We start from the raw sequence: 27,895 nt of genomic DNA, 5'->3' as shown, positions 1-27,895 counted from the left end.
TGTATGCTTTTCCCCCTTTTCCACTGATATCTCAATTAATTCAGAAAGCTATCACCTTGAGACTTACAATTATCCTCATTGCCCCTTACTGGCCTCGACAGATATGTTTTCCGTTCCTCCATCATTACCTGTTGGAGCAGCCTTGGCATCTGGACCCGGTGCCAGATCTGTTGACCCACCAGTCGGGCCAGCTGCACCACTCCCTTCATTCTCTCAACCTCACAGCATGGTTTCTCCAATTCCTACCCTAGCCAGGCTTCCCTTAATCTCTCATTCGGTCCGGAACATCTTGATAGCCTCTCACAAATCTTCTACCAGGAAGATTTATAATAGTAAATGGAAACGTCTTTCCTTCTGGGCAGCATCAAAGAATATAGACCCCTTCACTGCACCTATCCAGTCTATCCTAGACTTTCTGGTAGAGCTCTTCCATTTAGGCTCTTCTTCATCTACCATTAGAGTACAACTAGCTGCTATATCTAATTTTCATGTAAGAGTCTCAGACTCCAGTATCATGGCCCATAAGCTCTGCAAAGCCTTTTTAAGAGGTGTTTTTCTGCTCAGGCCCCCAATCAAAGATCCCCCACCTCAATGGGACTTGAATTTGGTTCTGGCATCCTTGATCCCCCCCCCCTTCAAACCAGCGGCTTCATGCCCTCTTAAGCTGCTCTCATGGAAAACACTTTTTCTAGTAGCCATAACTTCAGCTAGAAGGGTATCTGAACTTCATGCTCTGTGCAGTCGTCCTCCTTACTTAGTTTTCCACAAAGATAGGGTGTCCCTCCGGACTAATCCGTCCTTCCTACCCTTTCCTCTAAGACAAATCTGAACCAAACGATTGATCTCCCAGTATTTTTCCCTGACTATTCCAACAGGTTGGAACAAAAGTTACATTTTCTAGATGTTCACCGCCAACTCAGATATTATTTAGACAGGACTAAACAGTTCAGGAAATCTGATCAAATTTTCCTGTCTTATGCGGAAGAGAAATTGGGCCTTCCAGTTGCTAAGGTGTCCCTTTCAAGATGGCTTACCTCTATAATTACCTTCATCTATGAAATCAGACATCAAAAACTGCCTTCAAGACCTAGAGCTCATTCAACTAGGGCATTAGCTACATCTGTAGCTTTTCAGGACAGGCTGCCTATAGATTCCATTTGTGCAGCAGCCACTTGGGCTTCTCCTCATACCTTCATTTTACATTACAAATTGGATATGGCCTCCAGAAACCGTGCCAGCTTTGGTTCCACTGTTCTCAAGAGTCTGTTCCGATAGGCCACCTGGAATAAGGTGCTAGGGACACGGTCCCACCCAGCAAGAATGAAGGCGAGATTGACAACTTAACATTAAGAAGTTATGTACCTACCATAACGTTCCATGTTAGTTGTCTTCTTCTCGCCTTCTTTCTTGCGTCCCACCCTCCTTCCCCCTAGCCTGGACAGACCGATAGGAAATTTTGGGATGTTCCTTTGGAGATTCCTTCCCACATGTTCTACCACCCCTATTCCCCCTTTTATGTTTGTGTAGCTTACATTCAGGTTTATATAGAGGTGGGTTCTTTTTTCTCCATACTATGGAGACCAGAACTGCTTGGTTTAGCTATCGAACGAGATCTGAGTAGTTACCGCCTAGCATTGTGGGATATAGGGGAGCCTCGAGCCGGTGGAATTAGCTCTCAAGCTTTAGTATTGGCCGAGTCGGAGCCGAGGTTCGGCTCCAAACCCATCCAGCAAGAAAGAAGGCGAGAAGAAGATAACTAGCATGGAACGTTATGGTAGGTACATAACTTCTTATTTCAGTACATGCATGCTTTTTGGCATACTTTTTTACAGCCTTCCTGTTTGGGGGCACCTGACATCTGGGGCAAGAAAAACTGAAGAAAATGGCATCGGTTGCATCTTTTATACCCCTGGCGCACTGACGTCAGGGAAGAGGCGACAGCAACCGACGTCGGACCTAGACTTTGGAATGCTGGACTACTGCGGGTAGCCTGCCAGCAGGATAACTCAAGAGTAATGACTGCAACAGTGAATACACTCGAACATCTACATTTATGGTAGGTACACAACTGTACTTTCTCTCTCTGCTTCAGGGACTAGGTTTCACTCTGAACCTTCCCAAATCATCCCTATCCCCAGAACAAGACAAGGTTTTCCTAGGGTGCAGGCTGCGGACAGACCTAATGAAGACATTTTTACCCCAAGAAAAAGTAATCTCCCTGAGAATTCCAAAGTCTAGGTCCGGCGTCGGTTGCTGTCGCCTCTTCCCTGACGTCAGTGCGCCAGGGGTATACAAGATGCAGCCAACGCCATTTGTCTTTCTTGCCGCGCGGTGCCCAAAGCAAAAGCAGTTAAGTGCCGGTCGGCCGACTCCTGAGATTTTTAAATCCGAATTTCAGAACCGAAGTCTTCATTAAAGCTAAGCACCCCATTGGGGAAACTTTTTTCTTGCTCCAGACCGATGTCAGAAAAAGTTAACAATTGTATTGTGGGAAGCAAATACCTCATAAGGATTTTCACTCTTACTGTATTCCTTGCCTAGGCCCTGATCACAATGTTGCTAGCTGTCGGTTTTGTGCTAGATTTAACCAACGCACTATCAAGCGTCGGTTCGATTTTGCATTTCATTACTTTGGCCGAAGATTTAATTATATAATGCCGTTGGAACAGCCGACAACTGGAGTTTACAAAAAATGCAAGGACAAGGATAGGCATCCGAGGTCCAAAACCGATGACGAAGCCTCTACTAGGCCAGTCGCCAGTTCTCAGTGAGGCGCTTTCGCAGCCCCTGGCACCCGCTACCGACTCCCATGTGGAGCCGACCGGGCCTCTGGATACTCAAGGTATTGGACACTCTGAAGACATTCCCTCAGATGGGTCCAGAGCCGCTGAGCAGGCATCGGCTTCTGAGGTTGTCTTCAGACCTACACAACTATATATTAAGCCATCTTCAAAGACTAAAGCAGCTCTAAAGACAAAGAAACAAGTACAGCATTCTCCTACTCAGACTTCCATGCCTAAAAAAACAGATGCTCAAAATGGCCGAAGACCTAATTACTTTGATCAGGGGCTCCCATCCCTCTCCTGATAAAGAGGCCTAGGAAAGAGACAGAGTATGATTCTTAGGTATCTCTTTCCTCCGATTCCTCTTCTGAACAGGATTACTCCATGCTTCCCTATGAGGATTCTGATGCTGAAGAATCCATTCCTTCAGCCTCTCCTCCTGAGGATTATTGTTTTGGGGAAACTCTGCATACTATGAGGGAGCATTTCCACTGGGAGAGCCAAGATTACTCTGAATCTAAGAAAAGGCTCAGAGACTTTCTGCTACTTCCTCAGCACAGACCCCTTGCTATTCCACCTGTTCTAGACATTGTAGATTATGTATTTTCAGAATCCGGCCTGTCCCCTGACTCTTTACCCCCTGCACCTGCTAAGCCAGACAGATACTACAGGGTCCTGGATTCTCATAAATTCCTTTATAAAAACCCCACTGCTGACCCAGAAACTCTATCTCAGGGTCCCAAGGGGGTTAAAGCTTCCACTGCAAAAAACCCTGTCCCCTCTGATAGGGATTCTAGGGCTCTAGACAGATAGGGGAAAAAAGTCTACACCTCTGCTACCCTGGCTGTAAGGGCTTTAAATTGTCAGTTTCATATGCTTAAATATCAGCAATATTTAATGTCACTGCTTAAACAGAAAATGTTACAAATACTGAATGCTCAGAGAACAAGGAATTGCAGGATTTATTGCATGCAACTGAACAAATGGGAAAGCATACTTTGCAATGTGGTTGATTCACTGGAGGCCTCTTGCAGGGCTGCTGTTACAGGTTCTGTTATTAGAAGGCATGCTTGGTTAAAGGAACAGAATCTGCCTGATCATGTTAAAGCAAAATTATTAGATGCACCATTGCAGCATGATACTTTGTTTGGTACTAAAGCAGAAGAGGTGTTGAAAAAAATGGAGAATAAAGCAAAATCCATGCAGACAGTCAAGGATTTCTTACAGGTACAGCCACCCAGGTTTAGCAGGAACTGGCCTTCTAAAAATTGGTCCTTTCCAGTGTCAGACAGACCACAAAGAGGCAGATACAGGCGTCCCAGAGGCAGATCTCGGCCCCAAGGCTCATACAGGCCCAAACAATGGGATGCTCCTACCTCCAAAAGCGGAGAAGACAAATCACAACCTTACAGGAAACAGTCCCAATGACTTTCCTCTACCAGTTCCAAGCAGTTTTCTTTTGTCAGCCCCCTTAGGGGGAAAACTGGCACTTTTTTCATCAAATTGGCAAATGATTACCCAAGACAAATGGGTCCTGAACATAGTGTCCCAAGGCTACAGGTTCCATTTTCACACTCTACCAAGGTCAAAGGGCACGCCAGACATGCCATGCAATCAATGGGCAGAGGCACAAAAACAAATTACAGCCCTCATAAACATGAGGGCCATTCAGCAAGTACCACAACAAGAGCAGGGGCAAGGATTTTACTCCAGACTTTTCCTAGTACCCAGGAAGGACAAAATCTGGAGAACAATACTGGACCTGTCTATTCTAAATACGTTTCTGGAAGTTCCAAAATTCAAGATGTTGACTCTACAGGAGCTACTGCCCATGCTAGGAAAGAGGGTTTGGCTCGTAACTTTGGACCTAAGAGGCATATCTGCACCTCAGATTCATAGCTGGCTCAATGCATTACCAATTCTCTGCACTGCCCTTTGGCTTATCTACTGCGCCCAGGGTCTTCTCAAAATGCCTGGCACCAGTAATTGCATTTTGCAGACAAAAAGGAATTCAAATATATCCCTACTTGGACGACTGCCTAATTCAAGCAGAGAACAAAGACACTCTTTTACAGCATCTGGCGTTTGTAAAAAGATTACTAATTTCCCTAGGGTACACAGTAGACGAAAAGAAATCAAAACTAGTGCCGTCTCAAGAGAGAATATTCCTGGGTGCAAGCTTAAATACAACTACCCAGATGGCTTATCTCACACCAGACAAGCAAAAGCAACTGACTACTTACTTCAAGAAATTGGAACAAAAACCCACTTATCTCTAAGGAAAATCCTGCAGGCCTTGGGTTTCATGGCATCCTGCATTCTACTAATTCCTTATGTCAGACTGCATATGAGGAAACTACAATGGTATCTGAAAAGTGTTTGGACTCAGCATTGCCACAGCCTGGAGACAGTAACTGCAATCATTCCCTGCCTACAACAGGAGTTTCGATGGTGGGCAGAAGCTTGCCACCACAACAAGGGTCTGCCATTCAGTTTACCCATAGCCAGACAGTCACTGACAACGGATGCATCAGATTATGCCTGGGGGGCCCATATGGCAGGAAAATGTATTCAGGGCACATGGCCTGCAAACCAGATACATCTTCACATCAATCAAAAAGAGATGCTAGCTGTTCAAAATGCCCTGACAGCCTTCAAGGACCTGCTTCATCCAGGACAGTTACTGATAAAGACAGACAACACTATGGTCATGTGGTACATAAACAAGCAGGGAGGTACACATTCCTACCCCCTCTGCAGACAAGCAATGACCTTATGGGACACAGCATTGGCTTATCAAGTTCACCTACAAGCACAATTCCTGCCAGGAAAAACAAAAACTCTGGCAGAGGATCTAAGCAGAAACCTCATGGATCCCCACAAATGGAAACTGGATCCACAAGTCTTCAGCATGATAAGGAAATGGGGATGCCCAGACATAGATCTATTTGCCTCCCCTCACAACTGTCAATTTCAGAGATTTTGCACAAGGATTTATCACAAGCAGGCATGGAAAGTGGACGGCCTTTCATTCAGCTGGAAAAATCTAACAGCATATGCTTTTCCCCCACTGCCTGTCCTTCCCAGAGTACTCCTAAAGGTCAGACAAGAGAAGCCAAAAATGATACTGATTGCACCAGACTGGCCACACCAGAACTGGTACCCAATCCTAAAGAGCTTGTCTCAAGGTCCAGCATGGATATTGCCTCAAACTTCTCACTTGCTGACCCAGCAAAATAATCAGATCCTGCACAGCCAACTCAGGACCTTAAATCTGGCAGCATGGCGGATAATGTAGCCATTCAGAACACTCCTCTTTCAAAAGCTATTATGGATGTCATCTTGGAAGCCAGTAGGCCCAGTACCAGAAAATCTTATGCAGAAAAATGGAAAAGATTTTGTGCTTGGAACCAGGGACAAGGCAGTGACTCATCTGTACCATATAATCCTCAGATTTTACAACACCTAACTGAGATGCTGAACAAAGGCCTTTCTTTCTCATCAATTAAGATCCATGCCTCTGCCATTTCAGCCCATTACAATATGGAACCACCTATCTTTTCTCGTCCTTTAATAAGGCAGTACCTCAGAGGGGCCAAAAACATTAGGCCTCCAAGGAGAGCACCAATTCCGGCCTGGGACCTCAATTATGTTTTGGAAAAACTCACACTGCCTCCTTCCGAGCCAGCATCAACAGCAGATATAAAATTCTTATCCTGGAAAACAGCTCTGCTCCTAGCAAAAACCTCCGCGAGGCGAGTCTCGGAATTACAAGCACTCATGGCTGTGGAACCTTTCATAATTTTTCATCCAGACAGGGTTTTTCTGAGGACAAACCCTACATTTATGCCTAAGGTGGTGTGCAGTGTGGCCCTCAACCAAACCATTCACTTGCCTACCTTTTACCCAAACCCACAGAACAAAGATGAGAAAATTCTGCATTCTTTGGACATACACAGGCAGTTGCGCTTCTACTTGGACAGAACTAAAGCTTTCAGAAAGACTGAGCAACTTTGTGTCATATGCTGCAGGTTCACAAGGAAAGGCCATCTCAAAACAGACTATTTCAAAATGGATAGGTCATTGCATCCGTTTCTGCTATTTTCAACATGCAAATCAGTGCCTAAGGGCATTAGGCCTCATTCCACCAGAGCAGCAGCCACTTCAGCAGCCTTTCTGAGAGGAGTACCAACTAAAGGTATCTTAGAGGCTGCAACTTGGAGTTCAGTGCACACCTTTACAAAGCACTACCACTTGCCTCTCTCTAAGTCCAGAGCTGGCATCGCCACTGCAGTTCTGCAGGGTCTCATAGCCTCTCCTAATCCTATTTAGCCCAGCCACCCATACTCAGCTTTGGGAGTCTACCCAAGATTAATGACTGCAACAGTGAAACACGATGAACATAGTACAGTTGTGTACCTACCACAAATGTAAATGTTCGAGTGTATTCACTGTTGCAGTCCAGGTTACCCACCCACCATCCCCCTTCTCTTTGCTGGGACTTATCTGCACTTCTTTATCCTATACAACTTTTTGGTGTATTTGCTTGTAGATGAAGGAAATGTTGTTTTTGTGCATGCATTTCTTATTGGCATATTTTTCAGCCTACCAATTTGGGGCACCTGACATCTGGGGCAAGAAAAACTGGAGAAAATGGTGTCGGCTGCATCTTTTATACCCCTGGCGCACTGACGTCAGGGAAGAGGCGACAGCAACCGACTCCGGACCTAGACTTTGGAATTCTGGCCGACTGAGGGTAGCCTGCCAGCAGGATAACCCAAGAGTAATGACTGCAACAGTGAATACACTCGAACATCTACATTTATGGTAGGTACACAACTGTACTTTCCCCCCTTCTACAGTCACTTGCCAAGGGCAGTCACTGCAATTTGCCTCACAAGGTGGACCTACTCACACAACAGAAGGGAACTCTCATCCATCCACACCTAGAGATGCTGAACTTAACTCTCTGGGTGATGAACTTAATAGTGCCCTTCAGGCACCACTTCACAGAGGACGTGCTGTCTATCTTGCAGGAGGCCAGGAAACCTAATGCAAGGAGATCCTACATTTCTAAATGGCAGAGATTCCGCATATGGTGTCTCCAAAGACATAAGAACCCCCTTCTAGCGGTTGTCCCTTTAGTCTTGGCTTGTGTTTGAATTGATGAAAGCAGACCTTTCATAGTCTTCTGTGAAAGTACACCTCTCTGCTATCTCTGCCTGCCTACCCCTGGAACCTCCTTTACTCTCCAGGTTGGATGTAAAATTGTTCTTAAAAGGGTCTTACACATAAGGCCTCCCAGAAAGCCTACTCCACCACCCTGGGACCTGAACTATATCCTGGAGAAACGTGTGCTACCTCCATTCGAACCAGCCACTTCTGCATCACTGCAGACATGCACGTGGAAAACAGTCTTGCTGGTAGCCCTCACTTCTGCAAGAAGGCTGTCAGAGCTTCAGACACTCATGGCATGCCCCCCTTACACTGTCTTATATAAAGACAGGGTGACCCTAGATGCACCAATCCATCCTTCATACCCAAAGTCATCAAAGAACTTTCACTAAACCAATTTATTCACTTACCAGCCCTTTTCTCCTCTCCTCAGAATGACCGTGAGAGAATACTACACTCCCTGGACATTCACAGGCAATTAAGATTTTATCAGTACAAAACCAAGGCCATCAGAAAATCAAACCAACTCTGTTTCCTTCCACCCCAGAGCCCTGGGCAAGGCAGTCTCAAGACTATTTCCTGTTGGATCAGAAATGTCATTTCTTTCTGCTCCTCATACCACAGAAAGTCCCTGAGTCAGGGGATCATGGCTCATTCCACTAGAGCAGTGAATTCTTCCAAAGCCTTCCTCAAAGGCTTGGACACAGCTAACTTCACCAAACATTACAAACTGGACCATATCGCCAAAGCAGGTTTTGCTAGGGCAGTCCTGCAAGGATTTTTGGAATCCGCTACCTCTTTCTCCACCCTTCCTTCCTGAGCTGTGGTACTCTCACATAGTATGAATATTGCAAAATGAGAATAGAAGGACATAGAATAGTTGTGTAAAATTGTACCATAACCATAGATGTCCTTCTCTTTCATGTTGCAGTATTCCTTCCCTCCCTCCTGACCCACTTCTTAAATAGTTGCAAGACTAAGAGACTCACTTGAGCAGTTACCAGCACTAGGTCCATTTTGGGTCAGTCTGTGACATTTCACCTATCTGAAAGACATCTTTTGGCATCTCCTAGGCTGCTGTCCAACGGGGCAGTTAGTTCTGAGGTTTGTGCATGCAGACATCACATTTAAGGCCCCTGGTTTATGACCCTATGTGTGATGTCTCATGCAGCTACAGCAAACAGGCTGAAAGCTTTTGTATAGGAGCCGAAGTTCAGGTTGCCTGAGGCCTAGAATCCCACAGTATGAGTACTACAACATGGAAGAGAAGAACTTCTATAATTATGGTAAGATTTTACACAACTATTCTATTTCTCTGATTCTTCATCTGAAGAATCACTTTCTTATACTTCCCAGCTTTCTTCCCCCTTGAGGTATGGTTCCCCAGAGGAAGAATGTGTTGACCCTGACTCCCCAGCTGAGGATTTAACTTTTAGGGAAGCCATCTCCAGGAAGAAGGAGCAGCTTAAGTGGGAATTTTCTGAAATGACTGAGGTCCAGAAAATGTATTATGACCTCATTCAGATGGATTTCCCAAGCCCATCTGCCTTCCTGGATGCCTTCTCCTCTGCATCCTTAAATTCTGACTCACAACCACCTGCTCCACACAGACCAGACAGACTTTACAAAGTCCCGGAGACTGCAAAGTATCTCCTCAAGTGTCCACCAGCTGACCCTGCCACCATCTCCTTTTACACAGATAAGGCATCTAAACTGTTACCCACCGCCACTATCCTGCCTGCTGACAAAGACCGCAAAACCATGGAGTGCCTGGGTAAGAAAATCTACACCTCTGCCACTCTGTCCTTCAGGGCTAACTACCAGACACACATCCTGGGAAAGCCTCCAAGGAGTTGGCTGATGCACCAGATTGTGCTGACAAAGCTTCACGGTCTTCCCTTCTGGCTCTCACCTGCCAGGTTACCAGGCAGTCAGTGCAGCTGTGATGCTGCTGAAGTGTCAGCAAGGTCAGCAGCATCAGCAGCTGCCTTAAGAAGGTTACTCATGGCTACGCCTCCAGCCCCCTCCCAGATTTCAGGACAAAGATGATTGATTCCCCCCTGGACAGCACAGCTTTGTTTGGAGCAAAAGTGGCTGATTTGTTTCAGTTCAGCAAAAGGGAAAAGTAATGCAATATTTGAAACACCTGCTAGTCTCTCCTATTCTTAAATTTCAAAGAAACTACCCAGCTAAAACACAGTTCATTAGAAAACATTCTTGCTCTGCTGCTCCCTCTAGGCCTAGAAAGCCCCCCCCCCCCCTCCAGCTAGAGCTACACCATCCTCTAGCTAGAGCTGCCCTTTCAAGACATGGCAGGTAGCATCTGACTACCTGCCAGCCTTACAACACCCCACTCCTCCCTCTCTCCCTCTGTCTGTACGCCTCTCTCACTGTCTCCCTGTGTGGACCTCCATCACCTCAGATAAATGGGTCCTTTCAATCCTTCAAAATGGGTATTTCATGGCCTGGCTTATGCCCCCAAAGCGAAAAGGCATCCCACAACTTCCAAAACAGCTACATCTGCAGCAGCCAGTTCTACAAACACTGCTGGATCAAGCCACCATCGAACCAGTGCCCCACACAACAAAAGGAAGGTTTATACCCCAGGATTTTCCTGGTTCCAAGAAAAGACGGTCCTTTGAGACCAATTCTAGATCTCTCATACCTCAATCTATTCCTGAAGGTTCCAACCTTCAGGATGTTGACCCTACCAACCCTTTTTCCCCTTCTTATTCCCCAGGGGTTTATGGCCACAAAGCCCACTTTCAATAAATACCTGAGGTTCTTGGTGGGCCCTTCTCACTTTCCACTTCTCTGCCTTGCCCTTTGGGCTTTCCACTGCACCCAGGGTTTTCCCCAATTGTCTGGCTCCAGTGATCGTCTTTTGCAGGACAAAGGAAATCCAGATATTCCCTTATCTGGACGACCTGCTGATACAAGTAGGCAACAGGGAGACCCTCCTGCAACATATGTGCCATGTTGTTTCCCTCCTACAGTCCCTGGGGGAGTCCAGATAAAATTACCTAAAGTCCCACCTGGAACCTACTCGAGACATTGTCTTCTTGGGGTGCAGAATTCGGTCAGATGTCATGAAAGCCTACCTTCCCCCCCAAAAGATGGAAAACTTGACAGAAAACCTACTTCCAGTCCTTCAGTCAACAGAATTGACAGCAAGGCAGTACCTCAGTCTCCTGGACTACATGGCAGCCACTACCCCCATGTTACTATGTTGCAAGGCTTCATATGAAAAAACTGCAGTGGTACCTTTGGTCAGTCTGGACCCAACACTCCCAACACTTGGGAGTACAGGGTTCCCCTCCTACCATGCCGCAAACTAGAAATCCAGTGGTGGTTGACACAAGTGACCCTCAGTCCAGGTCTCCCCCTTCAACCACCCCTACCCACAAAGATGCCTTGTACTTGGGCTGGGCCATCAAGTAGTGCAGGGACTGTGGCCAGAGCCACACAAATAAGAACACATCAATATTCGAGAGATGTGGGCAATTTTCCTGACCCTTCAAGCCTTCCAACCATATCTTCAGCAAGGTAGACTGAAGATTTTCACAGACAATACCACAGATGTTCTTCGTGTTTCACTGTTGCAGTCATTACATTTGGGTTATCCTGTTGGCAGATTGCCCTCAGTCGGCCTGAATTCCAAGTCTTGGGTCATGCGTCGGTTGCTGTTGCCTCATCCCTGATGTCAGGTCGTCAGGGGAATAAAAGATGCAGCCGACGCCATTTTATTTAGTCTTTCTTGCTGCGCGGTGCCCGAAGCAGAAGCAGTTCACAAGTGCCGGTCGACTGAATCCTGAGATTTTCGTGTTCGAGTTTCAGATCCGAAATCTTCATTAAAAGCTAAGTACCCCATTGGGGAAACTTTTTTTCTTGCTCCAGACCGATGTCAGAAAAAGTTAATTGTATTTCTTGTGGGAAGCAAATACCTCATAAGGACTTTCATTCTTACTATATTCCTTGCCGAGGCCCTGACCACGATGTTGCTAGTTGTCGGATTTATGCTAGATTTAACCAACGCACTATTAAGCGTCAGTACGATTTTGCATTAAGCTACTTTGGGCGAAGATTTAATTATACAATGTCGTCGGATAGCCATCCGACTACTGGAGTTCACAAAAAACGAAAAGAAAAAGACAGGCAACCGAGGTCCAAAACCGACGACGAAGCTTCTCCTAAGCAAGTCGCCGGTTTGCCGGTCCTCAGTGAGGCGCTTTCGCAGCCCCTGACGCCCGCTACTTTAGAGTCTCAGGCCACTACCAACTCCCACGTGGAGTCGGCCAGGCCACTGGAAACTCAAGATATTGGAGCCTCGGAGATTATTCCTTCAGATGGGTCCGGAGCCACTGAGCAGGCATTGGCTTATGAGGGTGTATTCAGACCTAAGCAATTATATATTAAACCGACTTCAAAGACAAAGGCTAAAACACCTTTAAAGGCAAAGAAACAAGTTCACCAGCCACAAGGACAGGCTTCCATGCCCAAAAAACAGATGCTCAAAATGGCTGAAGACTTAATTACCTTGATCAGGGGTTCCCATCCCCCTCCTGATAAGAGGCCTAGGCAAGAGACAGACTATGAATCTTCAGATCAGGTTTCCATTTCTTCTGATTCCTCTTCTGATCAGGAATATTCTCTTCCCCCTATGAGGATTCTGATGCTGAAGAATCAGATGTTCTTCATCTCACATTGCTGCAGTCCTTACTTATGGGTAGTCCGCTGTCCTCGGTCGGCCCGAATACCAAAGTATTAGGCTGACGTCGGTCATGGGTGCCTAGATCTGACATCAGAGCGTCAGGGTATAAAGGCGCATGACCGACGTCATATCCTCAGTCTTTTTTGCCGCATGGTCCGATGCAGAAGCAGCGTTGCAAGTGCCGTTCGGCGTTCTGAAATTTTTCGTTTTCGGAGTTTCAGACCGATACCAAGTTGGCTAAGTACCCGTTGGGGAATATTTTGTTTTTCTTGCCTCAGTTACTTACGGATGTCAGAAAAAGTGAATAATTGTATTTCTTGTGGGAAACAGATACCGCATAGGGATTACCACTCGCTTTGTATTCCTTGTTTGGGACGAGCACGGCGTAGTCGGTGTCGATTTTGTGCTAGGTTTAATAAGCGCACTATAAAACGGAGGTTAGATTGCGCTAGGTTAGTCTTTGGCAAGAGGTGTAATTATAATATGCCATCGGATGTTCCGACGCTTGCTTCTACTAAGAAGCGCAAAGACAAATCTTTAAAGCCTAGGCAGGATGATTCGTCTGTTTCGGACGCCGGACCTTTAGAAGCTACAGCTGAACAGGTGGATCCAGCTGAAGTTTCTGTTGAGTCCCAGGGGGAAACTTTGATTTTCAAGGATGTGGCCTCTCAGGTTACTATTCTCCCTTCTATGCCTAAGGTGGTTAGGTCTTCTGCTACTGTTTCTAAGGCTCCTTCTAAGGGCAGGTCTGCCTTGCCTTCCTCTGGTGTCAGTTCTGGTTCTTCAGGGTCTGTGCCTAAAAAGCACATGCTTAAAATGGCAGAGGTTTTGATTACTTTAATTAGAGGTTCTCTGCCCCCTCCTGATAAAAGGCCCAGGATGGAGCCAGAGTTGGAAAGTTTGGAGCAGGCCTCAGATGATTCAGAGTCTTCTGCTGAAGACATTCAAGATTTCCCTCCTTATTCTGATTCTGATGCAGAGGATTCCACTCCTTCTGCTTCTCCTCCAGAGGATTTTTCATTTTCAGAAACTCTGCATTCCATGAGGGAGCATTTTCAGTGGGAGGGACAGGATTACTCTGATTCCCGGAAGAGACTTAGGGAGTTCTTGTTTTTACCACAGCATAGACCCTTAGCTATACCTCCGGTTTTGGATGTTGTTTCAGATGTTTTTTGGAAGCTTCCCTTAATCCAGATTCTGTGCCTCCTGCCCCAGTTAAACCCGGACAGGTATTACAGGGTGCCTGAGGCTCATAAATATCTCTATAAGAGTCCTAGGGCGGACCCAGAAACTATTAGTCAGGGGCCTAAGGGTGTTAGAGCCTCTGTTGTTAAGAATCCGGTTCCTCTGGATAAGGAAGCTAGAGCTTTGGATAGATGGGGTAAGAAGGTGTATACCTCTTCTACTTTAGCAATGAGAGCTTTGAACTGCCAGTTTCATATGTTGAAGTATCAGAATTTCCTCCTTTCTCAGCTAAGGTCTAAAGTGGATGCTTTGGCAGAGGGCATAGAGTGTAAAGAATTGCAGGATTTAGTGCATGTTTCTGAACAGGTGGGTAAGCACTCTTTGCAATGTGGTTTTGATGCTTTACAGGCTTCTTCTAGGGTGGCTGCCACTGGTTCAGTTATTCGTAGGCACGCCTGGCTTAAGGATCAGAATTTGTCTGAGCATGTTAAGTCTAGAATTCTGGATGCCCTTTACAGTCTGAAGTTTTGTTTGGTCCTCCTGTGGAGTCAGTCTTAAAGAAAATGGAAGACAAGGCTAAGTCTATGCAGACTGTTAAAGATTTTTGCAGGTACAACCTCCAAAGTTTAGTAGAAATTGGCCTACTAAGGGGTGGGCGTACCCTTCTTCTGATTCTCAGTCTAGGGGTAGATCTAGGCGTGGTAGGGGCAGAGCTCAGAGTACTTTCAGGCCGAGACAATGGAGTTCGCCTGCTCAATCTGCTGGTGAGGGCAGGGGCCAGTCCTTTCGTAAACAGGCCCAATGACCTACATTTTCAGCTGCCAGATTCTTCTTGCCTGGCAGCTCCTTTGGGAGGAAAGTTGGCTCTTTTCAAGCAAAATTGGCATTTAGTCACCCAGGACAAATGGGTATTGGACATTATAAACCGAGGTTACAAGTTCTATTTCCATACCATGCCTCCTTTCAAAGGCATGCCAGACGTCCCTCCTCGGCAAAGGATAGAGGCTCAGACAAATTTCTTTACTTCTTCAAATAGGAGCTATACAGCCAGTTCCTCTGTCAGAAGTGGGCCTAGGATTTTATTCTTGCCTGTTTCTAGTTCCAAAGAAAGGGAACACGTGGAGACCAATTTTGGATTTATCTATCCTCAACACTTACCTGGACATTCCAAAGTTCAAGATGCTGACTTTACAACAACTTTTACCTCTGTTGGGAAAAGATCACTGGATGGTTACTCTGGATCTCAAAGAGGCTTACCTTCATGTTCCTATCAGGCCCAGTTGCAGGAGGTACCTGCGTTTTCGGGCTGGAAATTTACATTATCAGTTCTCTGCATTGCCCTTTGGCTTGTCTACTGCGCCCAGAGTGTTCACAAAGGTTCTGGCTCCAGTGATAGCATTTTTCAGACTAAGAGGAATACAGATTTATCCTTATTTGGACGATTGCCTGATTATTGCACAAGAAAAGGACGAACTTCTTCATCATCTACAGTATGTGATGGCAGTGTTAAGATGCCTAGGGTATTCTGTGAACGAAACAAAGTCCAGTCTAGTACCCTCTCAGGACATGTGCTTTCTGGGTGTGAGACTGAATACAGCTTCCCAGATGGCCTTTTTGACCCCGGACAAACAAAGAAGCCTTTCTCTTTATTTCCATCAAATGTTTCTACGGTCCAGGCTGACTGCAAGGACAGTCCTTCAAGCCTTGGGGTTCATGGCATCTTGTATTCTGGTGCTTCCCAATGCCAAATTGCATATGAGGAAGCTTCAATGGTATCTCAAAATGTATGGACACAGCACTGCCAAGATCTAGACACTGTCATTCAGATAATACCTTGCATTCGGAAGGAGTTTTTGTGGTGGGCTCAGGAATGTCACCTAAACAAGGGACTCTCTGTGACCCGGCCAGAGGCGAGTCAGATTCTAACGACAGATGCCTCGGACAAGGCTTGGGAGCACACCTCAATGGAAAATGGGTGCAAAACACGTGGCCTGTCAAACTCCAACATTTGCATATCAACTTGAAGGAAATGTTAGCAGTCCAGTTTGCATTGATGGCTTTCAAAGATTTACTTCACCCAGGGCAGGAGTTGATTCAAACAGACAACACTACTGTCATGTGGTACATCAACAAGCAGGGGCTAACCCATTCTTACCCTCTTTGCAGGCAAGCGATGATTCTGTGGGAAACTGCTCTCAATCTACACCTCAATCTTCAGGCAAGGTTTCTACCAGGAGCACAGAACTCCTTAGCAGATGTATTGAGCAGACAAATAGTGGATCCTCACGAGTGGAAATTGGATCCTCATGTATTTCAACAGTTGACAGTGTTATGGGGAACTCCAGACATAGATCTGTTCGCTTCTCCACTAAATTACCAGTTGCCAAAGTTTTACACAAAAATGTTTCATCACACAGCTTGGAAGGTGGACGCTCTATCATTCAGTTGGAACAATCTGCATGTATATGCCTTTCCACCTCTGCCTCTTCTTCCCAAGGTACTCTTGAAGGCCAGACAAGACAAGCCAACCATGATTTTGATAGCACCGGATTGGCCTCGACAACACTGGTACCCACTACTGAGGAGCTTAGTACGAGAACCTCCATGGCCTCTGCCTTTGATTCCGCACCTTTTGTCACAAGAGGACAGTCACTTCCTCAATGTCAAGATTCAGTCTCTACATCTAACAGCCTGGCATATTCTGTTTTAGACTCTGGAGGGTCTCAGCTTCCACAACAAGTTTTGAATGTTATTTTGGAGGCCAGGAGGCCTAGTACCAGGAAAGTTTACGCTGATAAATGGAGGAGATTTTTTATTTGGAGCAAAGGAAAGGACTTTGACGTCTCCAAACCTGATTTAAGTGTTGCTCTTCAATATCTTACTGAGTTATTGGACAAGGGTTTGTCTTTCTCCTCAATAAAGGTCCATGCTGCAGCCATTTCTGCTCACTATGATTGTGACCCTCCTTTATTCTCTCATCCTTGGTTTAAGCAATTTCTTAGAGGGGCAAAGAATACAAGACCCCCACGTAGAGCTCCTACTCCTGCTTGGGATCTCAATTTTGTGTTGGAAAAACTTACTCTACAACCTTTTGAGCCTGCAGCTACTGCCGAGTTAAAGTATTTGTCATGGAAAACTGCTTTTTTGTTGGCCATTACCTCTGCAAGAAGGGTTTCTGAATTACAGGCCCTCATGGCAGTGGAGCCTTTCCTAATTTTTCATAAGGATAGGGTATCTTTGCATACTAATCCTTCCTTTATGCCTAAGGTGGTTTCTAGTGTGGCCTTAAATCAAACTATTCATTTGCCTACTTTTTATGCAAACCCCCAAAATAAAGGGGAGAAAATTTTGCATACTTTGGATATTCACAGGCAGTTGCGTTATTATTTGAGCAGAACCAAGGAGTTCAGACAGTCTCAGCAATTGTTTGTTTCTTTTGCTTTGGGTTCACAGGGTAAACCTGTTTCAAAACAAACTATTTCTAAATGGAGTGGGTTTTGTATTTCTTTCTGTTATTCCCATCATGGCAAGGAGATTCCTGCGGGAATCAGGCCTCATTCCACTAGGGCTACTGCTACTTCTACGGCCTTTCTAAGGGGGGTAGCTACAAAAGACATTTTGGAAGCAGCTACTTGGAGTTCAGTGCATACCTTTTCTAAACATTACCACCTTCCTCTTTATTCTAAGTCTAGGGCTGGATTTGCCACTGCAATTTTACAGGGCATTTTAGCGGCCCCTAATGCTTTATGATTTTTACCATCCTCCCTTTCCCGTTGCTTTGGGATTCTACCCATAAGTAAGGACTGCAGCAATGTGAGATGAAGAACATAGTACAGTTTTGTACCTACCATAAATGTAGATGTTCGAAGATCCACATTGCTGCAGTCCATTTCACCCTCCCTCCTTCCCCACTGTAGTTAGACTTGGTGCTATGCTTTAGGTGATGGTGGTTGTTTGGCATGTTTTTGGGAGGTATTCTGTTTTTGGCTGTGGCCTTTCTGGTTTGGTCTTCTGACATCTGGGGCAAGAAAAGACTGAGGATATGACGTCGGTCATGCGCCTTTATACCCTGACGCTCTGATGTCAGATCTAGGCGCCCATGACCGACGTCAGCCTAATACTTTGGTATTCGGGCCGACCGAGGACAGCGGACTACCCATAAGTAAGGACTGCAGCAATGTGGATCTTCGAACATCTACATTTATGGTAGGTACAAAACTGTACTTTCCTTCAGCTTCTCCTGAGGACTACTCTTTTGGGGAAACCTTGCATACCATGAGGGAGCACTTCCACTGGGAGAGCCAAGATTTTTCAGAATCTAAGAAAAGGCTCAGAGACTTCCTTTTACTACCTCAACACAGGCCTCTAGCTATTCCACCTGTGTTAGACATTGTAGATGTGTTCTCAGAGTCTAGTCTGACCCCTGACTCTTTACCTCCAGCTCCTGTTAAGCCGGACAGATACTACAGGGTCCCTGACTCATATCATAAGTTCCTTTTCAAAAACCCTACTGCAGACCCAGAAACTATTTCTCAGGGTCCGAAAGGGATCAAGGCTTCTACTGCAAAAAAACCCTACCCCCTCTGACAGGGATTCTAGGGCACTGGATCGATGGGGAAAAGATTTACACATCTGCTACTTTGGCTATAAGGGCCTTAAATTGCCAGTTTCATATGCTTAAATATCAGCAATATATCATGACACTGCTTAAACAGAAAATGATGGCAAATTCTGAATGTGCAGAAAACAAAGAAATGCAGGATTTATTGCATGCAGCTGAACAAGTTAGAAAGGATACTTTGCAATGTGGGTTTGATTCTCTGGAGGCCTCCTGCAGGGCCGCTGTTATGGGTTCTGTCATTAGGAGGCATGCCTGGTTAAAGGAACAAAATCTGCCTGACCATGTTAAAGCAAAATTATTAGATGCTCCTTTACAATATGATACCTTGTTTGGTGTTAAGGCATAAGAGGTGTTAAAGAAAATGGAGGACAAAGTTAAATCTATGCAAACGGTCAAGGATTTCTTACAGGTACAGCCACCTAGATTTAGCAGACACTGGCCTACAAAGAATTGGTCCTTTCCAGTCTCAGACAGACCTCAAAGGGGCAGACCCAGACGCCGTAGAGGCAGATCACAGCCGCAAGGTTCCTACAGGTCTAAGCAGTGGAGTGCTTCTACCTCCAAAGGTGGAGAAGACAAATCACAATCATACAGGGAACAGTCCCAATGACTTCCCCCTGCCTGCACCAAGCACTTATCTTCTGGCAGCACCCTTAACTAAAACTAGCACTTTTTTCTCAAAATTGGCACATTATAACCCAGGACAAATGGGTTCTAGACATAGTGTCACAAGGCTACAAGTTTCATTTTAATACCCTGCCAAGGGCAAACGGTTGGCCAGACCTGCCAAAAAATCAATGGGCAGAGGCTCAAAAACAAGTCGCAGCTCTCATGGACATGAGGGCTATTCAGCAAGTGCCACAGCAAGAGCAGGAACAAGGATTTTACTCGACTGTTCTTGGTACCCAGAAAGGACAAAGCATGAAGACCAATACTGGACCTATCGATTCTAAACACTTTCCTGGATATACCAAAATTCAGGATGTTGACCTTACAGTAGCTTCTCCCCATGCTGGGCAGCAAGGCTTGGCTCGTTACAGAGGCATACCTGCATGTCCCAATCAGACAATCATGGAGAAGATACCTCAGATTCAAGGGTGGCTCAAAGCATTACCAATTCTCTGTACTGCCCTTTGGCTTATCTACTGCACCCAGGGTCTTTACAAAGTGCCTGGCACCAGTAATTGCTTACTGCAGACAAAGAGGAATGCAAATATATCCTTACTTGGACGACTGCCTCATACAAGCAGAGAACAAGAATATTCTACTACAGCATCTGACTTTTGTGATAAGACTTTTAACATGCCTAGGGTACGCAGTCAACAAAAATAAATCAAAACTAGTACCCTCTCAAGAGATACAACTGCCCAGATGGTTTATCTCACTCCAGACAAACAAAGGCAACTGACTACCTATTTCAAGGAAATGGCAACAAAGGCCCAGTTATCTGCAAGAAAAATTCTGCAGGCTTTGGGTTTCATGGCATCCTGCATCTTACTAATTCCATAAGACTGCATATGAGGAAAATTCAATGGTACCTAAAAAGTGTCTGGACACAACATTGCCACAGTCTGGAAACATTGATTACTCTAATTTCCCTGCCTGCAACAGGAATTTCGATGGTGGGCAAAGGCTTGTCGCCAAAACAAGGGACAGCCATTCTCACTACCCCCAGCCAGGCAGAGCCTAACGACGGATGCATCAGATTATGCCTGGGGGGGGGGGGGGGCACACATGGCAGGAAGAGGCATTCAGGGCACCTGGTCCACAAACTAAAAGCATCTACATATCCATCAAAAAGAGATGCTAGCTGTTCAAAATGCCCTGACAGCCTTCAAGGACCTACTTTATCCAGGACAACTACTGATAAAGACAGACAACACCACGGTCATGTGGTACATAAACAAGTGGGGGCACTCATTCTTATCCCCTGTGCAGACTAGCCATGGTTTTATGGGACACAGCACTGACTTACCAAGTTCATCTGCAGGCACAATTCCTGCCAGGAAAGGAAAATACTCTGGCAGACGAGCTAAGCAGAAACCTCATGGATCCCCACGAGTGGCACCTGGATCCACAAGTCTTCAGCATGGTAACAATAAAATGGGGACGCCCGGACATAGATCTATTTGCCTCCCCTCAAGACAATCAACTAAAAAGTTTCTGCACAAGGACTTATCACAGACAAGCTTGGAAAGTGGATGCCTTATCTTTCAACTGGACAAACCTATCAGTATTTGCCTTTCCTCCACTGCCTCTCCTCCCCAAGGTACTCCTAAAGGTCAGGCAGGAGAAACCAAAAATGATTCTGATTGCCCTAGACTGGCCACACCAGTACTGGTATCTGATCTTAAGGAACTTGTCCCAATGCCCAGCCTGGACCTTACCTCAAATACCTCATCTACTGTCCCAGCAAAACAATCATATTCTGCACAGCCAACACAGGACCCTAAACCTGGCAGCATGGCGGATAATGCAGCCATACAAACCACACCTCTCAGTAAAGCTGTGATGGATGTCATTTTAGAAGCCAGAAGGCCTAGTACTAGAAAATCCTATGCTGGGAAATGGAAGAGATTTTGCGCTTGGAACCAAGCTCAAGGAACTGATACAGCTGTCCCAAATATTCCTCAGATTTTGCAATATTTAACTGAGATGCCTGACAAAGGCCTATCTTTTTCATCAGTTAAAATCCATGCCTCTGCCATTTCGGCTCATTACAATACAGAGCCACCACTCTTTTCTCATCCTTTATTAAGGCAGTACCTCAGGGGAGCCAAAAACTTAAGGCCTCCAAGGAGAATGCCAATACCTGCATGGGACCTCAATTATATCTTGGAAAAACTCACCTTACCTCCTTTGAGCCAGCTGCTACTGCGGACATAAAGTTCTTATCTTGGAAAACAGCTCTGCTCCTAGCAATAACTTCTGCAAGACGAGTTTCAGAGCCACAGGCTCAAATGGCTTTGGAACCCTTTATCATTTTCTGTCCAGACAGGGTCTCTCTGAGAACAAACCCTACATTTATGCCTAAGGTGGTATCCAGTGTAGCCCTTAACCAAACAATTCATTTGCCAACTTTTTATCCAAATCCACAGAACAAGGGGGAGAAAATTCTGCATTCTTTGGACGTACACAGACAACTTAGATTCTACTTGGGCAAAACTAAAGTTTTCAGAAAGACAGAGCAATTACTAGTGGCATATGCCACAGCATCACAAGGAAAGGCTATCTCCAAGCAGACTGTTTCAAAGTGGATGGGTCACTGCATTCGTTTCTGCTACTCACAGCATGGCAAACCAGTGCCTAAGGGCATTAGGCCACATGCAACCAGAGCTGCAGCCACTTCTGCAGCCTTTCTCAGGGGAGTAGCAACCAAAGACATTTTGGAGGCTGCTACTTGGAGTTCAGTGCATACCTTTACAAAACATTACAATCTGCCTCTTTACTCTAAATCCAGGGCAGGCTTTGCCACTGCAGATGTTCTTCGTTCCCCATTGCTGCAGTCCTTACTATTGGGTATAGTCCGCATCCAGTCGGCCCGAATAATGCTGTTTAGCTCCAGCCCCCAAACCATAGCTTTGGGACTCAACCCAAATGTAATGACTGCAACAGTGAAACACGAAGAACATAGTACAGTTGTGTACACTTACCATAAATGTAGATGTTTTTGTGTATTCACTGTTGCAATCCAGGTTACCCACCTGCCATCCCTCTTATTTTTGCTGGAACTTATCTTTACTTTTCTAATCTATACAACCTAGGTGGCGTATTTGCTTATAGATGAAGGTAAAGCTTATTTTGGTGCATGTATGTTTTATTTACATAATTTTAGCCTACCCTTTTGGGGGCACCTGACATCTGGGGCAAGAAAAACTAAATAAAATGGCGTCGGCTGCATCTTTTATACTCCTGACGACCTGACGTCAGGGAAGAGGCGACAGCAACCGATGCAAGACCCAAGACTTTGGAATTCAGGCCAACTGAGGGCAACCTGCCAGCAGGATAACCCAAATGTAACGACTGCAACACAACTGTACTTTCTGTGGTATCTCAACAAACAGGGAGGGACCAAGTCTTAGTCTGCAGACTAACTCTCCTAGTATGGAAATTGGCTACCTCACAGGGAGCAACCCTCCAGGCAGTCTGCATTCCCTCTCTACAGAACTCCCAGGCAGACTGTATCAGCAGAACCATCACAAACAACCACGAATGGATGCTTCACAGGGGTGTCTTCCTGGATCTGGTCCACCAGTGAGGTGCATCTCAAATAGACCTTTTTGCCTCCTCCAACAGGCAACTTCCTGGATTTTGCACCAGGATCCCACATTCTCAGGCAATTGGAAGGGGAAGTTTCTCTGTGCATTTCCCCCCCTTCCCACTTGTCCAAAAGGTCCTGCAGGACAGACCAAAAATCTTGTTTGGCTCCCTACTGGCCAAGACAGCATTGGTTCCCCTTACTCTTTCCAACTATCCAAGGGCAATCACCACAAATTACTCCTCAGAGTGGATTTTCTCACACAGCACAAGGAGTCCCAAATATACCCACAGTGGCACTTTACCCTATGGCTGATAGGATCTGATCCCCTTCAGACACCTTTACAATGAGTACGTGCTCACTGTCCTGCAGGAGGTCAGGAAACCAGATACAAGAAAATTTTGCCTTTCAAAATGTAAGAGGTTTTTCTATATGGTGTCACAAAAGACAGTTGGACCCACTTGTGAGACCCCTCTAGTTCTGTCATACCTGTGTGAGCTACTGCAGACAGGATTGGCCTATTCCTCTATTAAAACCCACTTGTCTGCTATTTCAGCATGCCTTCGTCTGGATCCTCCTGTAGCATTCAGACTACCATCCAAGCTTTTTCTCAAAGGGGTTCTTCACTTCAGGCCCCCCAGGAAGCCATCTCCACTGGGACCTTAACTATGTTTTGGAAAAGCTCACCCTCCCTCCATTTGAACCAGCAGACAAAGCTTCCCTACAATACTGTACATGAAAAACTGTACTACTCGTGGCCTTGACCTTAGAATGTATCAGAGCTGCAAGCCATCATGGCTATTCCACTCTTATTAGTTTTACACAATGACAGGGTTACTCTTAGAACTAACCCTTCATTCGTGCCCAAGATGGTGAATGACCTGTCCCTGAATCAAGCCATCCACCTACCTACCTTCTTCCCTAACCCACAGGGGACAGTGAGAGAGTAGTGCACTCCTTAGATGTTCACAGACAACTCAGGTTTTATCTCCATAAAACCAAGCCCATCAGACAGGCTGATCAGCTATACCAATGTCATCACCTTCTGGAAATCAAGCACACTCCAGGCTTCCTCAGGAGCTTTCTTCAAGGGTCTGGATACCTCTACCATTCTTGAAGCAGCCACTTGGTCATCAGTGCACACCTTCACCAAACACTACAAGTTAGACTAGACCACATTTCCAGGGCAGGCTTTGACAGGGCTATCCTTCATGGATTCATGAAAGCCGCCTCTAGACCACCATCCCCTCCTTCACAATGAGCTTTGGCACTCACCCATATGTTGAATACTGCAACATGGGAATAGAAGGGTATAGAAAAGTAAAATCTTACCATAACCATAATGTCCTTTTCCATGTTGCAGTATTCCTTCCCATCCTCCTTCCCCTCCTGTTAGGCTGCATTTCCCTTTCTGGGTGGCACAGGACTGGCATTGCCCTTACTAGGACTGGCTCTGACTGGAGCTTGCAGTTCTGGGGGCTGGTGTGTGCAGACGTCACTCTTATGGCCCACATTCCTTGAGCCACGCCAGACAACCCACGCACCATACAGGGACTGAAAACTTTTGTATACTGGCTGGACGTTCGCAAAGCAAGAGGAGTAAACCCATATGTTGAATACTGCAACATAGAAGAGAAGGACATCTATGGTTATGGTAAGATTTTACACTATTTTTCTTTAGCGTTACAAGCCTTTCAAACAGTCTTTCTTCTAGGAATGATTGCTATTTAGTCAGGCATTATGTCAGTAGTCAGGCATATCAACAAGTAGGGTGGAACCAAGTCTTACCCTCTGTGTTGAGAAGCTCTGAGTGTGGCAGTGGGCGATGTCTTCAAACCACTTTCTGGTAGCAGCACACATCCCAGGGAACTCGTACGTGATAGCGGACAAATTGAGCAGATGTATCCTCCTGCCTCATAAGTGGTCTCTCAATCCCAGAGTAGCAAAGGAGATTTTTTGTTGCTGGGGCCAGCCTTCCTGTGATCTATTTGCATCCCCCCAGAAAAGCAAGTACAGCAGCTACTTTGCCCTAATCCCACCTCAGGGGGAGTCCCCAAGAGACTGCTCCCCTTCACGATTAGCTCTCTGGACTACTGTATGCGTTTCCACCCGTTCTTCTGATCTCCTTTTCATAAGGAAGGCCATAAGGTTGAAGAGCACGGTGATGCTCATTGCCCCCCTTTTGGCCTCGATAAGTTTGGTCCCCCTTTCTTTGGCCTTAACTAATTCAAAGTCCATGGACTCTGGATCTGGAACCAGATCTCCCGTCCCATCCTCGGGGACTAATTCACCCCAGCCTAAAACACCTCATGCTTACAACTTGGTTGCTCCAGTTCCATTGATTACCAGGCGTAATAACTTGTCTTCCCCTGTTTGAAACATTTTGCTAGCTTCCCATAAACCTTCTACTAGGAAACTCTACCTCAGAAAATGGAAAAGGTTTTCTTTACGGGCATGCTATAACAAACTGGATCCTTTCTCGACTTGAGCTATTGAAGTTTTTGGCTATGCTATTCAAACAAGGAGCCTTCTCTTCAACTATCAGAGTTCAGCTTGAAGGACAGTCTTTAATTTCCGATAGGTTGTGCAAGGCCTTTCTAAAGGGAACTGTAAGGTTAAAGCCGTCTTACAGGAAGCCTTTTGTTCGTTGGGATATTGCTATACTTCTACAATCCTTGACTTTCCCTTTGAGCCGGCTGCTATCTGTGATATGAAGTTTTTTCTTGGAAAACTATTTTCCTAATAGCTATTACATCCGCTAGAAGGATTTCAGAGATTCATGTGTATCTTCAAAACCTCCATACTTGATTTTTCATAAGGACAGGGTATCAACTGAGAACCAGTCCATCCTTTTCTTCCAAAGGTCGTGTCTGAGACTAACAATCAATCCATTGAGTTACCAGTGTTCTTCACTAATTTTTGTAACGATGGGGAATATTGCTTACATTTACTGGATGTGCACAGACAATTGTATTTTTACCTGAATAGAACAAAAGTTTTCAGGAAGTCAGACCAGTTATGTTTTCCTTTTCTAGTCCTTCCATGGGTAAATCAATTTCTAAGGTTACGTTGTCGAAATGGCTAAGAGATTGCATTATCTTTGTCTACAACAGGAAAAATCTTAAATTGGCAGCTCCAGTTAGAGCACACTCCACCAGAGCTGTGTTCATGTCTGCTGTTTTTCACTCCAAATTTTCCTTGGATGACATTTATGCAGCAGGGACGTGGGCTTTTCCTCCTACCTTTATTACTCATTACAATGTAGATATGCTGTCCAGGGGGAAATGTCATTTGCTTCTGTGGTGCTCAGGAATATCCTATAAGGCCTGCCAAGATTCAAGGTAGCTGGGGACTCTGTCCCGTCAGTCAAGGATAAGTGAAGATTGACAATTTCAGATAAAGAAATTATGTACTCACCATAACGTTCCGTCTATGTTGACTATCTTCATTTATCCTTGACACCCCACCCTTCTTCCCCCCTCCTTCAGACTTCTTGAGGATGTGACCACAGTAATGGCTTTGCTTTCCTCTGTATGACCTTGGACAAAGCCTCTTCAATTGTTACGCTATTACCTTTACCTAATTTCTTATAGCTGCAAACTCGATCTGAGAGAGGCCTTCTGGATAGGAACTTGGGTCAGGAGTTTTTTGGCTTGTGCGAGCTGTTGTAACGGCTGAGCTGGTTCCGAACGGAGTGCCATCAGTCAAGGATAAGTGAAGACTGACAACACAGATGGAACATTATGGTGAGTACATGACTTCTTTTTTTTTATACCAATTAAAGACATGGCATATTAATCAGTAGTGGTTCATATCTATATCTTTGTGTATCAGGAAGCCAGTGTATAATACAGGCAAGAGCAATGTGTGGCATTCAGAATGTTCTGTCTGAGAATTGTACTGAGTTCAGGATAAAGTTGCCTTTAGCTGATTATCCTTGGTTTTAGTTTAGTAGTCATTTTTCATTAGTGTATCACTGCTTAAACGTGCTAAGACTTTCAACACTGTTCTGTATAAATGTATAATTAATCAAATGAAAATCAAAATGAATACATTGGTAAAACACTGGTTATGCATCAGGACATGACTTTGCAGACTGGTGCGGAGTTCACCTGTCTGTCCTGGTGGGATTACCAGTGTTATCCCACAGGACTAGTTGTGTTTAAAGATGGGTCAGCGATGCTAGAGTGGGAAGAGGCCTATGAATAACTGGATGTGTTGATTACAATTTAGATATCAAACAACTTTTGCATATTTTACTGAAGTAACCGGTATTCCAAAATGGCTTCCTGAAAATGCACACCTGGTGCCTCACATTTAATGTCTGCAATTTACAGGAATAAAGGTATAGAGCGTGTGTGTGTGTGTGTGTGTGTGTGTGTGTGTGTGTGTGTGTGTGTGTGTGTGTGTGTGTGTGTGTTAAATTAAGTCAAGCTTTCTTTTTTTGTAGTTCATAGAAAATCTGGATTTCAAAAGTATGACGATGCTGCTTTAATGAAATGTAAAAAGTAAAATGCTGAATGCTTACTCTGTTTCCTTCTATGCTAGACTTTGGAAATGGATGATAGCAGTCTGTGCACGGCCTAATGGTGCACACTGGTTTGAGCCTTGAAGTGGGAGGAGGTGCTAGAAAAGGTAATTTGGAAAATCTTTGTTCATGGGGTTGTATCTGTTTTGAAATCTAAATGCATGGCGTCTGTTTACTAGAGTTGTCAACTTGGAATGCCCTCTTTGAGTGGGGTTACTCTAATATTTAGGTTTTATTTTGACATTGTCGCATTCTCATGACAAAGTTTTCCCAGAGGTGCCATTTTTTGTGCAAGTGCCAATCCAGGTTTTACTGTGTTTGAAAGTATTGATGTAGGAAGAGTGAAACTGTCCAGTGATCATTCTCAGGGCTGCAGTAGCCTTTTGAATATATGGGTTGTAGCTGGCCAGCTGCACAAAGCTATGGCTTCATTCCACACCTTCAGTGTGACTGCTGGCCAGTCCAGTAGAGAGATGTCAGCAGTGAGAGTGAAGCAGTCTTAAGTACTCTTTTTCACAAGGTCTTATTTTTTTTTTCATTTGTGGAATATTTTTGTGGTTAAAAAAATGAATTGCTTTTATGATCTTTTAATAGTTTTGTGTGAATTTAAGGATCGGGGAGTGCTTTAAAGAGA

General features: G+C 45.2%; 1 protein-coding gene across 1 annotated transcript in view; it reads left to right on the top strand.

Moving 5' to 3' along the window:
* The window catches only part of LOC122808173 (beta-citrylglutamate synthase B-like), a gene marked incomplete at its 5' end in the record, with an annotated part of 511,166 nt that overhangs the window by 449,682 nt on the left and 33,589 nt on the right, over window positions 1-27,895 (top strand). The window contains one exon of the mRNA XM_044079142.1: window positions 27,282-27,368. The remainder of the gene's footprint in view (window positions 1-27,281; window positions 27,369-27,895) is intronic.

The sequence above is a fragment of the Protopterus annectens genome, chromosome 8.part0, assembly GCF_019279795.1.
Source record: "Protopterus annectens isolate FY-2018-M chromosome 8.part0, PAN1.0, whole genome shotgun sequence".
Taxonomy (NCBI): Eukaryota; Metazoa; Chordata; order Ceratodontiformes; family Protopteridae; genus Protopterus; species Protopterus annectens.
The sequence above is the reverse complement of the archived record's forward strand: the minus strand, read 5'-3'. Positions and strand labels throughout refer to the sequence as shown.